This window comes from Ictalurus furcatus, chromosome 6, assembly GCF_023375685.1.
Source record: "Ictalurus furcatus strain D&B chromosome 6, Billie_1.0, whole genome shotgun sequence".
Taxonomy (NCBI): Eukaryota; Metazoa; Chordata; class Actinopteri; order Siluriformes; family Ictaluridae; genus Ictalurus; species Ictalurus furcatus.
This window is the reverse complement of record NC_071260.1, coordinates 28,202,015-28,218,233: the sequence shown is the minus strand read 5'-3', so window position 1 is coordinate 28,218,233 and position 16,219 is coordinate 28,202,015.

The window sequence follows — 16,219 nt, the reverse complement described above, 5'->3', positions numbered from 1 at the left end:
AGAAACTCGACCATGTGCTGTATTTGTTGCTGTATAGACTTCTAGTATGCTCCTTACTAACAGGGGTTTAGCTTGACGTTATTCTGGCCTATTTGTTCTATCATGAGGATGTGTTTTTTTTTTTTTTTTGATGAAGACTGAATATCACTTATCTACGGAAGTCGCTCTGAATAAAGACTATCTAAAAAATCTACTATATACTATAAATGGGATTTCATTCTTGGATTTCTGCCATGTTTTGGTATTGACAGTTACATGGAGTAGAAATTACTGTAGATGAACTTGTGAAAGGATATCACAAGCTGGGAAACATGGTTAGCACATTTGCCTCGCACCCCAGGGTTTGGGGGTTCAAATCCTGCTTTCGCCCTGAGTGCACAGAGTTAGCATGTTTTCCCTGTGCTTCGGGGGTTTCCTCCGGGTACTCCGGTTTCCTCCCCAGGCCAAAGACATGCATTGTGGGCTGATTGGCATCCCTAAATGGTGCGTAGTGTGTGAATGTGTGTGCGATTGTGCCCGACGATGGGTATCCTTGTTCCCTGGGATCGATTCCGGGCTCCCTGCGACTCTGTGTCGGAAAACAGATGGATGGATGGATATCACAAGCTTTTAGTGTACACTGAATACATTTTAGTCACTCTCTGACACAAAATAAGACTTGTAAATGTAAAAAAAGAATGAATTTCACACTTTGCAAACAGTAAAATTACATCACTGGTCTAAAACAACTCACATACTGAACTGAATTTCTTACAGAGTGTCCTTAATGCAGAATAGATACTGTTTGGAAACAGACCATTATTAAACCATTGAGAAAGTATTTTCTTTCTCACCTTCCCTTCCTCATCTCTCTCTCTCTCTCTCTCTCTCTCTCTCTGAGAGTTCCATAGCTCAGAGCTATATCCAAGCATAAGCAGACTTGATGGAGATGGCCTCTGGTGTGAGTCTAGGGCTTGGTAATAAAAAGGCTAATGTCAGAGTCTGCATTTCCTCTCAATGTACTGTCTGTTGCTGGAGGTCTTGGTGCCTTTCCCCAACACATGCCCTCATTTCCACCGGCAGGTCAGGATCTCAGGCTAAATGGCATTGTTACAGAGCGTCTCGCCAGAGTGTTGACAGGTCCATATGCTAATGTTAATGAATACATGACGCAGAGTGTCCCGTCCACGCCAGGTCTCGACAATACACTGAACTTTTTGCCGTCACCACTAATATAGAGGACAAAACACGAATTTCACTGATGGATTGAATTTGGTGTTGTCCAGTTATTAAGCTGAGTTATTTTTCCTCAAGGAGTCAATTATGTTCTCTAATTTGTGCTTTGTATTAAAATATTTCTGCACAGCTATTTTCTGTTGAAATTTATGCCTATGTAGTAATATGTAGATGTAATAAGGAGATGGGCTTTCTTTCTTTCTTTCTTTCTTTCTTTCTTTCTTGTGTTTCCTTCTCTCTTTTTTCTTTTTTTTTTTTAAAATTCTTTTAATTCTCAGTCTCAAAGACTGGCTTTAAAAATGTACCTTTATATGTTGCTTTATTAAAATAGTACATACATATTAAACTGCGTATTTTTATTTGAGTTCTAGCCAATTCTAAATCTGTGGCTTTTTATTATGTTGTTAAATTATTAAGTCTACCTTATTCACATTTTTTTTCTACTTATTTTTGCAGTGACTATGTGTTTGTGTGTGTGTGTGTGAGAGAGAGAGAAAGAGACTGTGTTTTTCTGAAACATATTCTTATGCCTGACTCTGCTCTTAGCCTATGTTTGTGTCATCACACAACTCTGTTTAAAGTCCAGTAACCCGTTCACTTTCTCTCTCATGCATGCTGGACTTTGGCCTATGGACACACCGGTAGGGCTACTGGGACCATGCCCAAACACTGTGTGTGTGTGTGTGTGTGTGTTTTGTTTGTGTCTCCTGTCCCAAACAGACCGGTTGCAGTGGACTGTAAATGCCATGCTGTGCTGGTGGCATGCGTGTGTGTTAGCCATGCCTGATGAACATACACAGGGACAGCAAACAGATCTCACATGGAAAATAAGGAATAACACAGATTTAGTTTTATCTGGGGGATTGCTTTAGGATATTGCACAGTCCAATCATATCTAAACGGGGAAGTTAAATGACAGGGCAAACACTGACCGTTGATGTGCGTGCATTAGAAAGGAGCTTAGCTGATATGCATAGGGACTGTTCGGTATTTTTTCATCCTTGGTACACTGACGTTTCTGAATTTTGGTAAGGGATATAAAATAGAAAAGGAATTTTCTATTTGTTGTTGTGAAGGGCTGTGAAAATCTAGAATTGATAGATTGATCAAATATGTTTGAGATGACACAAGAAACCAAAGATTTATTTTGAGACTTCCTTTTTTTTTGGTCTTATTAACTTTAAGAGAGAATAAAATAAGATCCTGGTGAGCGGGAACAACTATTTATAGCTGCTTTAACACAAGTTATAAGAAGAACTAACATTCCACAGCATTAAAAAAGTATAATACAGTATGTCAGTTTTTAAAGGGCACCTATTATGGTTTTGAAGCGTGCCTAATATTGTTATAGAGGTCTCATACAATAGGTTTACATGCATCCAAGGTCAAAACACACTTTAATTTTCTCATCATTTACATTGCAGCATTACCTTTTTCCCAGTGTCAGTGATCCGTTCATTCTAAACTCCTCCTTCCAGAAAGCCTACTCTGCTCTGATTGGTCAGATGTCCCAGTCTGTTGTGATTGGTGTACCACTTACAGCATGTGTTGGGAAGGAAACGCCCACTACCATATCCGAGTTTACCATATCCGTAATAATGCGGTTTTACCTTATCAATTTGAGCCAGAGTCCAATAGTAATGCATTGGAAGATAAACCTGAACCACCAACGCAAGCACAGCGAGAACAGGATGTTACTCAGTGGTATGTTTATATATTTAGTTTGGCAATAACGTGAGTTAGCCAGTTAGCAGAGGCTAACAGCTAATAGGCTGTGTACTGACTGTACTCTGTAGAAATTATATACATACATAATTAATCATACTTACAGGTTGTTCAGATAAAGTGGGTATGGCCCCATCTTTAATGAATAATAAGTAATAGTTTCACAAATCCCACGTTGACTTCAGCTAGATTTAAGAAGCAGTCGTCAGTGAAATGACTTGAACACAAACAAACTGCATTTTAAAATGCATTCTAACCACTGACGCTTTACATCTTCATCCTTTGGGAGCAAAATGGTTTTGCTTTTGCAGCGCAGAAAACAACGTCTTCTAGACATGAACCTAACTCTTTCAGGATGCAACTACAACTGTAGCGTTTGAGGGCGGGTCAAAGTCCACGTTGTTCGCGAGCAGCCATTGAAGACCAGACGTGGGGAAGTAAGTGTGGAATTACTGACGACTCGTTTCAGCTGTTCAGAATCGGTTTTTTCTTTTGGGAGACAATAACGCCGTTTGACGTGCTCTTTGATAACAGCTCTATAACACACTAATTGAAAGGTACTATCTGAAAAAGCATAATAGGTGCACTTTAATGAATTCAAATTGAAAAATTCTGGTGATATAAGAGGAATTAAACACTTCAGGATGTGCTGTTATATTAAAATAATGAAATTCAGGAATTCTTGAATCTGACTGATGAGAAGATGTTGATGAATTTTTACAGTAGTTCCAGCAGCAAGGCAAACAGGTTTAGATTAATGCACTCGGTGTAATACATTATCGTTTCTATAGTAACAGCTAGCTTGGTGAGGTAATAACTGATTATAGCTGCTAACTAACTTGTTTCAGGGATATTTCACAAAATTAAATGTGATTATAAACTGATAAAGGTATAACATCACCCATCCATTTTCTGTACTGCTTATCCTACACGGGGACTTGGGGCACAGGGTGGGGGACACTCTGAGTGGGGTACCGACCCATTGCTGGGCACAATCGCACACACATGTACACACTACAGACAATTTAGAGATGCCACTCAGCCTTGGGGGGGGGGGGGGGGGCATGGGACGGGACGGGACATGCATGCAGGCTGCACGCACACAGGGCGGAGGCGGGATTTGAACCCCCGAGCCTGGAGTCTGCTAGGCAAACGTGCTAACCACTAAGCCAACGTGCCCCCTAACGTATAACATGCAATTTGTTAATCCCTGACATGGATTATTTTCTTGTAACATCATGCCATCAACTGTTTTATTCCTTACGTATGTAGACAAAATTCTCGTTTTTCCATCTTCTTCAATATCATTTGCCTACCTCTAAATAAAAAAGTCTCCTGAAGTTTAAATACATCAACATGAACACATACAGTCGATGAGGAATAAATAATATTGAACAAGCCTATGATATAATTTTTCACGATCTATTCAAATCCTGATGGTAAACCAATGACTAGTCAAATACTATTTCATATGGGAATATTTAGTTTCTGAAATCTGTCGTTTTGATGTACCTTTCATTTTCTTTAATGAAATCTAGCCATGATTGTACATTCACTGCACCAAGGCACAGATTCTCTGAGCATAAAGCCCACAGGTTTCGGCTTCAAGTGAGTCAGCAGCACTGTTATAGAAAGATAGGAATTATCAGTGTCACCTTTGAGCTGCCACCGACATCTAGTGCCTTCCACTATCACACGTAATGGCATTCAGGCCTGTCCTCGATCACATTTACGATAGCATATTTGATGCATTTGTAAAGCAAGTGAAGAATAAACCCACCTAAGAGAATATGTCCCTCTTTTTTCTCCCTCACTCTGTAAATCACATGTCAGACGGTTGCAGATGTACCTGCTGTAGTCTGAAAGAGAGAAGAAGTGTGTGTGTGCATTGGTGTGTGCATGTGTGTGAAAGGGGAAGAGAAAGAGAATAAGAGGGAAAAGTAAAAGATTATCTTTGCGACTCTGCGGCCGGCTCCTGTGTGGTACGTGGAGTGACAGCTCTTTCAGCTGACTGACAGGTGTCCTTTGAAATGCCGGTGAGGCGGCCTCTGTTCTGACTGTTGAAATGCATATTTTTTTTCCCCCCGCCCTTATCAAAACGGCACGGATGGCTCCGATAGGTGCCGTTAACATTGCAAATGGCTGTGGAATTATTCATCGTCAGCCTGGGCTGGGGAGAGAAAGAAAGAGACGGGGTGAAGTTTGATTATTCTCCTCACACAATAGACGGAGGAGCTTAATGATTTCTCTCCGGCTTGGCAGCAGTGCCGTGTCGACTTCAGTGCGGGTGACACGGGTCTGGCCAAGTGTTAGAGCAAGATCATAACGTCCGGGCCTGCATTTTAATTTCTAATACATTAATCTTCTCGCAACAGATCCGCCTATGAATATTCCGCCGGCTCCTTGTTTGTCGGAGAGGCTGTCTCTCTTTCATCCGTGGAGGTGCTTTCATTCTCTTTGAAAGCCAGCTAAATGGACCCGATCAGTCAACGACATCCACAGCACAATGGCACTGGCTAACGCGCTCCTTTTCTCCTTTTCAGGCCGCTGATAGACAACTCTGACACTTGGTCCCCGGGGGACGCACTCAGCTCTCCTGCAGCTTGAGAGACTTCCTTCACTTTATCGCTGCCATAAAGGATTGTCATAGGTGAATGTATCAGCGGTTTGGAGAGAGCTAGCCTTTCTGACCCGCAGCCCGAGTGCCCGCTGCACCTTCCCTGCATCAGTAATAGCATGCAGGGGCTTAGATCCTGTTGTACAAGCACGTCCTCTAACTCAGGCCTTTTTTTTTTTAAATGAAGCCTCCTTTGTTCACTGCCTTTAATTAGCATTGTCTTAAGTTCATTAGAGTGAAGCACGGTAGCGTTTCTCATAAGCCGAGGTGGACCTTCTACGACGTCCTCGGCTTTGTTCTGGATGACCTAACACTGCTTTCCTGCTTTGTAGGCCAAGGTGTTACAGCATACACAGAAAGAACGGCACAAATGCGGCCACTCAAAGGAATTTCTCCAGCTTTCAGTTATTTGTGTAGGAGGAATTGGGCAGATGAAATTATTTAGGACTAAAGTGGCAATCAGACCAGAATGCAAGTCCAACTGACACATGACAGTTCACTTAAATCAGAAAGGAATTAGGATGATACAAACTTTAATCCCATAAATTTGGAGTTGGAAGTGTGAGCCAACAAAAAATGAGATGGTACACTTTTTTTTAAAAACCACTTTCTTCAAGAGCTTCCTTGTATACTTAAGGGCTCTTGGCTTTGTAGAAGGATTCCGGATGGGAACTCTTACTGAGAGGCAAACACTCTGTTGTAAGGTTCTGCACAGAACCTTTAAGAGGTTCTTCCACAGGGGCAAGTAGCTTTTTTTCAGCTTTTCATTCATTCATTCTTTCATTTTCAGTGACTGCTATATGTCCTGGTCAGTATGGTGGTGGATCCCAGGAACACTGTGCCTGAGGTGGGATGGGACGTCAGTCCATCGCAGGACATCATTTAAACACACGTATTCACAACTTGGGGTGAGTTTAAATAGCTGTTTAACCTACTGCCGTGTTTTTGGGAGGTGGGAGGAAACCGGAGAACCCAGAGGAAACTCCGCACTAACAGTAATAGCTTCTACACACTACACGTCTTTCAAAGACGTCGGGTTGTGGTACCGTTCATATTACAATCAGCGACAGGGGTGAACACATTACAAGACATGTCACTATTGACGAATCCCCGACGACTCTGCCTGGATGACACGCGAGAAGTGGTACAAGAATTAGATAAGACCAGGCGTGAGTAGGCATTCTCGTGCTTTCGCTTCAATTCTTCTCTTTCTCCACCTGGTTGTGGTACAGTTCAGAGGAAACATCAAATAGGCACTGGTGCGCCTCCCAATGTTCCACTCATTTTTCCTCCATTTCTTCTGTCCAACGAGACTTTCTTGATACCGCAGCCATGCTAGTTGATGTTCTGTTGCAGGTACATCAGGACTCCTCCCACTGAAACTTCCCGGGCCGGGCTCCGTTTCTTGCTCTCTCATTGGTTGTAGGTCAACGTTGCAGTTGCGGAAACACATTTCACATTACGTGATTTGGAATCGCAGACCGGTCCAGATATTTAACATTCTAGATATCTCGCGTACATCGGTGACGCGTCGGCACTTCTCTCAGATTGAGTCTTTGATAATTCATACGTGCGTTCGGCGAGTGAAAATCGGGCCTAAAATTGTGTAGTGGAAACTCGCCATAACCCGAACTCAGGATACAATCAGGGATCCTGGAGCTGTGGTGTGGCAACTCTACCCACTACACCACCATGCCTTCCTTCTTCTTTTTTTTTTTCCATTTTTTTTTTTTTTACAAAAGTTACAACCAAATCCACATAATACCAAGACTGAACATTATCACTGGTCACTGATTAAAATCAAAATCGCATATGACTGCTGCTTAATTGCTCTAATTACACTGGTATTTTGAGATTACAATCACAACGTGACTTTAACAAGTACATTCTTGGTTTCTTGGTGTCACCATAAGTAAATGTACACAGTATGCTGGTGTACGGTACAATACTTTACACAAAATTTAACTATGCGACAAATGAATTCACACTTCCCTTTAAATAACAAGACGCTAGCTATTTTATTTTTTTTTTTTCAAAAAAGTAGTCACTTTGCCTAGATACTAAAAGTGTTGAGAGAGTCAAGTTGGAGACGATGTAAAGCAGTTAGAAAATTGTATTTCCCTTTATAGGGGACTTTGGAAGTGTAATTTCCATGTGTCTTTTTGACAGAATCATATTCCAGTCCATATGTAAGTGTATGAACACCCAACCTTTTATATTTCTGTTAATCAGGAATTTAGACAGCACTCACCACTCATTATTCAGATCCTGACTGAAATGTATTCATATTATTATTTTTTTTTTTTTGGCTTCAGCAAATATTATAGTAACCTTGTTTAGTTGTGATGATGCGAGAACTTGAGAGATACAAGTTATAATGACTTTGGTAGAACAACAAAGTTCCCCCTGTCTGGCCATTTCAGGACATTTAGATTTTTTTTTCTATTTTAAAATGAAGCCTCTGTGGCCTCCAAATACTCCCTCTGTCTGGAACCATAACTCAGCAGAGAGAGAAAGTAGTCTTTATAGTGGTGTTAAACATGCCGTAGCACGTGAGGCAATTACAAGTGTCAGAAAGCAGCCGTATGTAGATCTGCAGACATTCATAATTATGATATCTGATTTGGGCTGTGTGCGGAGCTTGCAGCGGGCAGCGGTGAGAGGAGAAGAGCCATATTTTAATGCAGCCAAGACAGACTTCTCCCTGAAGGTACATCTGACGCGACACCAGCTGCTGCCTGATTGGGATTTATTCTTCCTGTTTTCGATTAATATGGAGATGAATACAGGTGTTCTGTGTCGTAAAATTAGTTTAGCTCACACAAATTGCAATTAGGGGGCTTGGGAAGAGAGGGGAGGGAGCTCCTGCATGGGGTTCTTTCACAGCAAGAGGAAAATGAAAGGAAAAAAAGATAGAAGGGGAAAAAAATAGATGGATTTGAGAACAGGGAGAGAGGGATGGTGCACCGCCGTGCCTGTCTGGTCCCTGAGAGGCGCTTGGCATGGGCACCTGTTTGTTACGGTGAGGAGGCAGGCTGGCACGAGTGGTGACACGCTAGTCGGGCACTGAGAAAAAGCACAACAAATGAGCTTTGAAAGCAGCCGCTTCTTCAATGGGAAGGAGTTCAAGGGCTTCAAGTATCAGGAAGTCATCCAAAAGGACCATTTCTCTTCAGGGAGTATATATATGTGTGTGTTTGTGTGTGTGTGTGTGTGTGTGTAAGGGAGAGACTGTTTCTGTGTGCATATGACAAGGCAAATCACAGGTTTATATTAATGTGCTCATTCTAATATGTTATGATTGCTATATTAACTTTAATTAATTATAAAAGTATAATTGTCTATATGGTGAAGTTTTCAGTGAAGAGACATTTATGTTGTATTTTTGGAAGGAGTCTCCAGTGTAACACTCAGAGGTAAAGCTGTAACCAAGTTTTCAGGCAAAACTGGGAAAATCTCCAGGAACGAGAAGTTTGTGCTTGATACGATCCCTGCAGCATTTTGCGGTTCTGCCATCGCAGAAATGAATGTGAAATCAAGGAAACGCTGCAATATTCAAAGGAGCTTGCAATCTTTCAAAACTACCACAGATTTCCCAAGACGTGTCATGAGACATCATCATAACACGCATTCAGCAAAAGCCAAAGCCCTTTCGATTGACGTGCATCGAACGTGAGTACAGCTAAAAGGTCTCGTTTACCAGCAAACATCACTGCGAAAGGCCGAGCAAAACAATTTCGTGCAATCGCAGTTTCGCCAATTCGAGTAGTTTTCCACAAAAAAAAAAAAAAAGCACAAAAAAGTCTCCAAATTTTTAAATAAGATGCAGCAAAATCAAGCATTTTTGGACGCAACAATCACAAGAAAAAAAATCTGTGAAATCTTGTACAGATTAGAGTTTTCAATTCTCAATAACAAGTTGCATTTTTGTCTGTTATTAACTTCAAAAGAAGAAAAAGAAGGCTAGTGTATCAGAAGGTCGTGAGTTCAAATCCCAGCACTGCCACTGTTGGGCCCTTGAGCACAAGGCCCTTAACCCTCAACTGCTCTGTTGTATAAATGAGATAAATGTAAGTTGCTCTGTATAAGGGCGTCTGCCAAATGCCATACATGTAAATGTTCAAAATAAATAAAACAGTGCGAATTGCTGGGGTATAAGAGCAATAAACCCTTGTATTGAATGTTTCATAGTAATAAAATGAACTCTGCATCACACTGCTTCATTGTTGATGTTTTTTCCTATAACTTCACAGAGTCTCCTGAGGAAGCAGACCGTCTTCAACTCTGAGGCTCAAATTACAGACAACAACTTAAATCTTACACATATTTCTTTTTGTTGCTCTTAGACTGAGCGTGCATTGTCCTTCCTTTTCTCAATTTAGCCTGCTTCACATTTTTTTCTTAGTAATTATGCCTTTCCTGTCGTATCATTTTGAAACGTGGCTTTATCCTATTCAGCAGTGGCAAGGTGGAAAGATTCTCCTGGCTTTGGTAAATAAGAATGCGATTCGTGTCAAGGGCCAGATTGTAACAATGACTCGAAAATGTTACATTATTTAGCTCATTGTTGAAAAGATTACGCAAAAACGGGTTTAATAGGTTTAAAAAGCACAATTTAAGGCTTGATGTAATTTCAGATAAAATGCTGAGGGGGCAGTTACTTAGTTACTTTCATTTTATTATGTTTTTATCCTTCAGAAAGAAAAAAAAAGTGTTGCTCTGTTCATGCAGAGACATGCGTGACATTGCGGAGCTCGCTGCCAGGCCCTCCCCAAACCCCTGCGAAGATTTATAGTAGCTGTCCGTTTGAGCACTAAACTAATGTGAACTCCGTTCATAGGCAACACACCTACCTCCACTTACTCAGAGCCTGAGCAGCTCCTGGTATAGGCAGTAATGGAGACACTGTGGTATTAAGGCTAGACATTAATTCACTGTGTCAAGCTGTCCCGGTGGAATATTTATGATGCTAAATACATTTAATTAGCAGCTCTCGCTGGTGCAGGGAAAGTGCACTGTCAGTGAAAGGGGTCGTTCTGCTAACTTTCATAGCCCAGCCTAATTCGTTTTTTTGCATGGCGTCAAAGGTGTCTATTCAGATTTAGAACATTTATAACCAACTGTGATTGGGACATGAGTGTTAAATCATGTTCAGTTGACAGGTGTAAGAAAAGACTGTAAAAGCAATTGCACTGTGGATACAAAATGCTACAAATGAGACAAGAAGAGATGAAAGGAGGAGTTTTTGTGTTCAGGATAAATACTGAGGTGAGCGTTATAGTATGGGTTGCATAGATTAGTCGACTAATACATTTATTAGTCGCTGCTGTGGGGATGTAGACTAGTCCGGAGGGTGGGAAGACACAGTGAGGCAGACGGTTAAAGCGTGTTGTAAGTCTAGACTAGATGAGGCCAATTCTACAGTCAACTGCACACGACTATGCATTTTTAAATCGACTGTTGACACTTTGATACAGTATCACTTGGCATGAAGTGGAGAGGTGTGCACGAAACACGAATGTGTTTTAATTCCATTCCCGTCTGCTCCTGAAGGGATTCCTCCCACAGTTGTTTCTGTTGTGTTGTAAAGTTGAATAAATGTTTTCAGAGCCGCGGGTTGCACATCATGCAACTAAAGCAGCTATCATGCAGCTAAAAACCACCCAGATGCTGCTGTTGACATCACATCCTCCGTCCATCATTAAGCTTTAAAGAGCTTCCGTGACATTATGCATGCTCTCAGTTTCAGAAACCACCTTTTCAGCTGAGCCACCAGCTTGCCCACAGGAGTGCATTTTAAACGTTAGTACATCCATAAATAGTGTAACACAGTGCGTACAGTTTTTTGCTTTTTCAGTTTTTTATATTGAATTTTTTTTTGTTGGTGAAAGTGCAACCAAAAATGGTTGATTTTGCTGCGGCTTTTTTTTTTTTTTTTCCCCAAAATTTGCCATAAAACTTGCAGCAGAGTCTTGCAGTGCTTTTTTTTTTTTTGCGGGAAAACTACTTGAATTGCCGAAATTGCAGTTGCATGAAATTGTTTTGCACGGTCTTTCACACTGATGTTTCTTTTAGCTCTACACGTGTTCGACGCATGTGAACCGGAGAAGGCTTTGGCTGAAAGTGTGTCGCGATGACGTCACATGACACGTCTTGGCCCGAATCTGTGGAAAGTCTGCTGTCTTTTTTAAAGAATTGCAAGCTCCTCAATATTATGTAGTTTCTTGATTTTGCGTTAATTTCTGTGATCACAAAATCCTGGACAGACTGGTAACATGATTAACAGATGTATTATTTCACATACATTTATTGCACACGTGTTTACTTTCATCAGTAACAGTGCTGACTTAAAAAACCCCAAAAACCACCTGAGTCTGCAAAAAAGTCTTTTGTAGCCTGCATATGCTTGTTAAATGAAATACAGTTTAATGTGTTCTTTCCTGTAAATAAAATAGCCTAAAAATAGAAATGTCCCAAAATGTCATCCTAAACAACAGTAGACATGCTATGTTAATACACAGTATCACAACATTTAGGTTTACTGATGTTTTGCCAGCAAATATTATGAGCCATATTATGAAAAACGACCTCATTTTAGTTATTTAATGAGGAAGAGGAGGAAACATTCAATAGGTACAAATGTAGATTTCAGCTTCCTGGTTAGTTATCATTTACAGTGAGTAACAATAAAATTACAGAAGGACTGACACCTAAAAATATAATACACAATACTCATAAAAGTGTCTTGCAATGTTCAATGTTCAGTGTGCATCATATCATCCAGTGCTCATTTCTATTTTCATTTTTCTTTATAGGAATATTCCAGTGGAGGACCTTTGGTCCAGATCATTCTTTTTCTTTAGCTTTTGAGATCCATAACTTTGTTTGAAGTCATGTAATTAGCTGGTTGAAGCTGAATTAGGTGGGTTGGAGCACGAAAAAAAAAAAAAAAACCCATATCATTGACTAAACGAACATCGCAGAAACACCTGTACTTTTAATTAACTGTCAAGCTTACTGCACGGTGAACCTATTAATGTTAAAATATGCAAAAGACAGTACCTGTAAGATTTTCAAATAGAACACAAATAGTTGTTGTTATTAAACGAGAGACACACTTGCATATTTTTCTGAATTGAAATCCAGACTGAAAATGAGCATTTACACCTACAGAGGCGAATTTAATCACTTTATTGAGACACTGTCTCCTACAGCACGTCATGTCTGTCACTTCTGCTATTGCATGGAAATTTCATACACAAAAGGGAACAGAATAAATCTCCTTTTCAGCTAAATCACAAGATAAAGCATCCTTCACATAAAGGGCCCAGTAATCGCTGGTCAAATGTCCATCAAACAAGCGTGAGTGAAGTTTGAATCTCGGCCTGTCCTCCCTCTTGGCAGTGAGACATTATGTGCGTCTCTGATAAACAAAACACAACAAAAAGCAAAATAAAGATACAGTTCTATCCGCTGGCTGATGCTGTGACATCTGCCAGAGGTGCTGAAATGGTTCAGGAGATGGCCAGAGCGTCTATCTCCCACCGAGCACGCAGACCCACGCCATTACAGCGCGCTGAATGATGCAAAACAGATGATAAGATCTGGGCCAGGCTTGACTGACATTACACCAAAACCTAATGTAGCTAAAGGTGTGTATCTATGTGTGTGTGTGTGTGTGTGAGGACAGCAGCAGGGTCTGACTGACACACAGATTAAGCACTCTGACAGGCCACACAATAAAGCCGTCAGAAGCAGTGACACACTGGACGGAGAGAGAGAGGGATGAATTGTCACTCTGTCACACACGATGCGTCTCCTCATCCCTGATGGCCTTCAGCACACCGTGGGAAAAAAACAGCACTGACGCTTTTTTGGGATGAACTCTTTATGTTTTGGGAGGTTTGAGACCGTGTGTGGAATGCTTGATTGGACCTGGAACTGCACGTAAATCCGTGTGATAAACTAGACTGATAAACTAGAGAATAAATGGTGTGAAGGAGGAAAGCTAGTCTTCTTACTGTACGTAGGCAGGAAATCAACTAGAAATGAACGTGGTTGTTCATTCTTTTTTCAACGCTGTAAGGATTGTGTCACTTCAGTGCTTTATATTCAGATCCTGTAGATTTCAGGGAACACTTGACGATCCATAAGAGTCTGTCTGACACACCTTTACACTTTACCTTGAACAGTAAATGTAGTTTACGTTTAAAACTTATTTGAGGTACTTTCTGTAACTGGACTTTAAGGACTATTGCTATACTTTTTGTTACATTGTTATGCTCATCTTAAGGAAATATTCCATGTACATTTTTTTTTAAACAATTAATTTCTTTAAAAAACACAACCTGTTTCTATTGAAATAGACCGGCTATGACAAACATAATGTGACTGTACATGATTTTTGTTTTATTTTTAAGCTGAATTGACTGCCAAAGATAAAAAAAAATATTATTATTATTTTTTATTTTTAACTGAATTGCTTTTTTTTCTATTTTTTAATTGAACATATTTTTGGAGACTGCGGTAATTCAATGTCTAAGATTAAAAAAAAAGTGTATTTACATTTTGTCCTTAAAAAATTAAACAAACACCTTTCCCTTTTTTGTTTAATTTTTTACCATTTTTTTTTAAACAAACAGATTAGAAAAAAAATTAAATTCAGCAGCTCCTATTGAAAATCACTTACTAAGATAAAAAAAAAATTGTACCTGTATATTTGTATATTTATTTCACCCCTGTTTTTATCTTTTAAATTAGCAAATTGTGCAAGTATCATCAACTGCTATTGAAATTCATTGGCTAAAATAATTTAAAAAATATATATCCGTCCGTCCGTCTGTCTGTCTGTCTAATAGACTGACATTCACTCACTCATAAAATGCTACAAATATGAGAATACAGTGAGTACTAAAGAAATAAAATAATACATTTTGATCAAATATTTATTTTTCAACAAAAAACATTATATTCAAAAGCATATTGGACAATTTGTGACAATAAAGAGAGGGAAGCAAAATCATCGACATCAGACTGAAAAATTCAGAAATTCATCTCAGTCTATGTTTCGTCCTTCTCTCTCTCTCTCTCTCTCTCTCTCTCTCTATTCCCTTGCTTCTCTCTCTCTCTCTCTCTCTCTCTCTCTCTCTATCTATCCCTTTCCTTCCCCCCTCTCTCTCTATCCCTTTGCTTCTCTCTATCTCACTCTATCTCACTCTCTCTCACTCTCTCTCTCACTCTCTCTCTCTCACTCTCTCTCTCACGCTAATTTTTTACCCTATGTCTCTCTCTCCCATCTGCACTGAGGTGGTTAGAATACAGCAAGCTACCAAAAGATGGCAATGTTGGAGTGCTGAATTCTATAAGCTACCTCTCTCTCTCTCTCTCTCTCTCTCTCTCTCTCTCTCTCTTACTCTTTCATTCCTTCTCTCCCTCTCTCAGGCTGACACTGGATGGATCACCCTGCCATCCTCCTGTTCGTTTCTCCATCCCTCCATTCTACCCTGCGTTTCTTCTACTAACCTGCCAAGTTATTCTAGTCTCCATCTCCAGCGGCTTCACGGTCAGCAGCAGCTTCAGTGTGAGCAGGTTAAGGGTCAGTCAGTGATTTTTAGGGAGTTGATATTAGGGAAAAATCTGGAAGAAGAAAGAGATACGTGTATAATTGATACTCAGCTTTGAGAAGTGGATGAAATTTAAGTGGTCATGGTTGTTTTTAAGCTTGTGGTTGAAATTCAAATTGTTGTAGTTTTTATGTCTCTTGATTTGAACCTTTTTTCAATTGTATATGAACGAAGTTGTAAGAAAAAAGAGAGAATGAATGCTAGCCCCACCCCTAACCATAGCCTTATATAGAAAATGCACACAAATGAAGCCTTGAAGTCGTTCTACATTTATAAGAAGGAAATCATGATGCTTTTTAATCTTTCAACGTCGCTCTACTTTCTCTTGCTTGTCGTTTCTTATCTGAACTATAAGTTCACATTTTTCTACAGTATTCATTTGCATGAGTGCTGAACAGAGTATACCAAGAGAAACAACAGCGATGCGTTTGACGCCTCCAAAATGTTTGACTTAAGTTCCTGGTCTGCTCTCCTCGCTTATTTGTGACGTGTAATTACTGACGATAGGAAGACATTACCATGCATTTTTACAGCAGCCAAATGGACACACAGCAGGATAGCAATTCAGCTGCTATTACCACACTGAACTCCTCCAAAATACCTCCCTCTTAATGGGTTATAGAGCCGCATCCTGCAGCGAAAGGGTTAAACGAACAGGGTCCATCTGCGATAAATTGCCACTCTCTACTAAATTGCATCCTTCTGAGCATCTTCAGAGAGGTGATGTGGTGAGAAAAGAAAGCCCCTGAAAAGTGGGAAGATGTCACGTTTTTATTAATTGTCATGAAGTGCTCAGCTTAAGAAAGCTGAAAAAAATTATGGAATAAAAAAAAACACTTTAAGTTGGATTGCCACTGTTCCCTAATGTGTGTGTGTGTGTGTGTGTGTGTAAAGCCACAGGTTCACTCTGCACATTCACTCTGTAGCTGCTCCACTTGGTGTTAGTGTGTGTGTCACACGTGGCTTATTGCCTGCGAGCAGTTAGCGTCAGGAGCACTTGGTGTTCAGGATGTTCCTGTGCTTCTGAGCTCATGCGTGT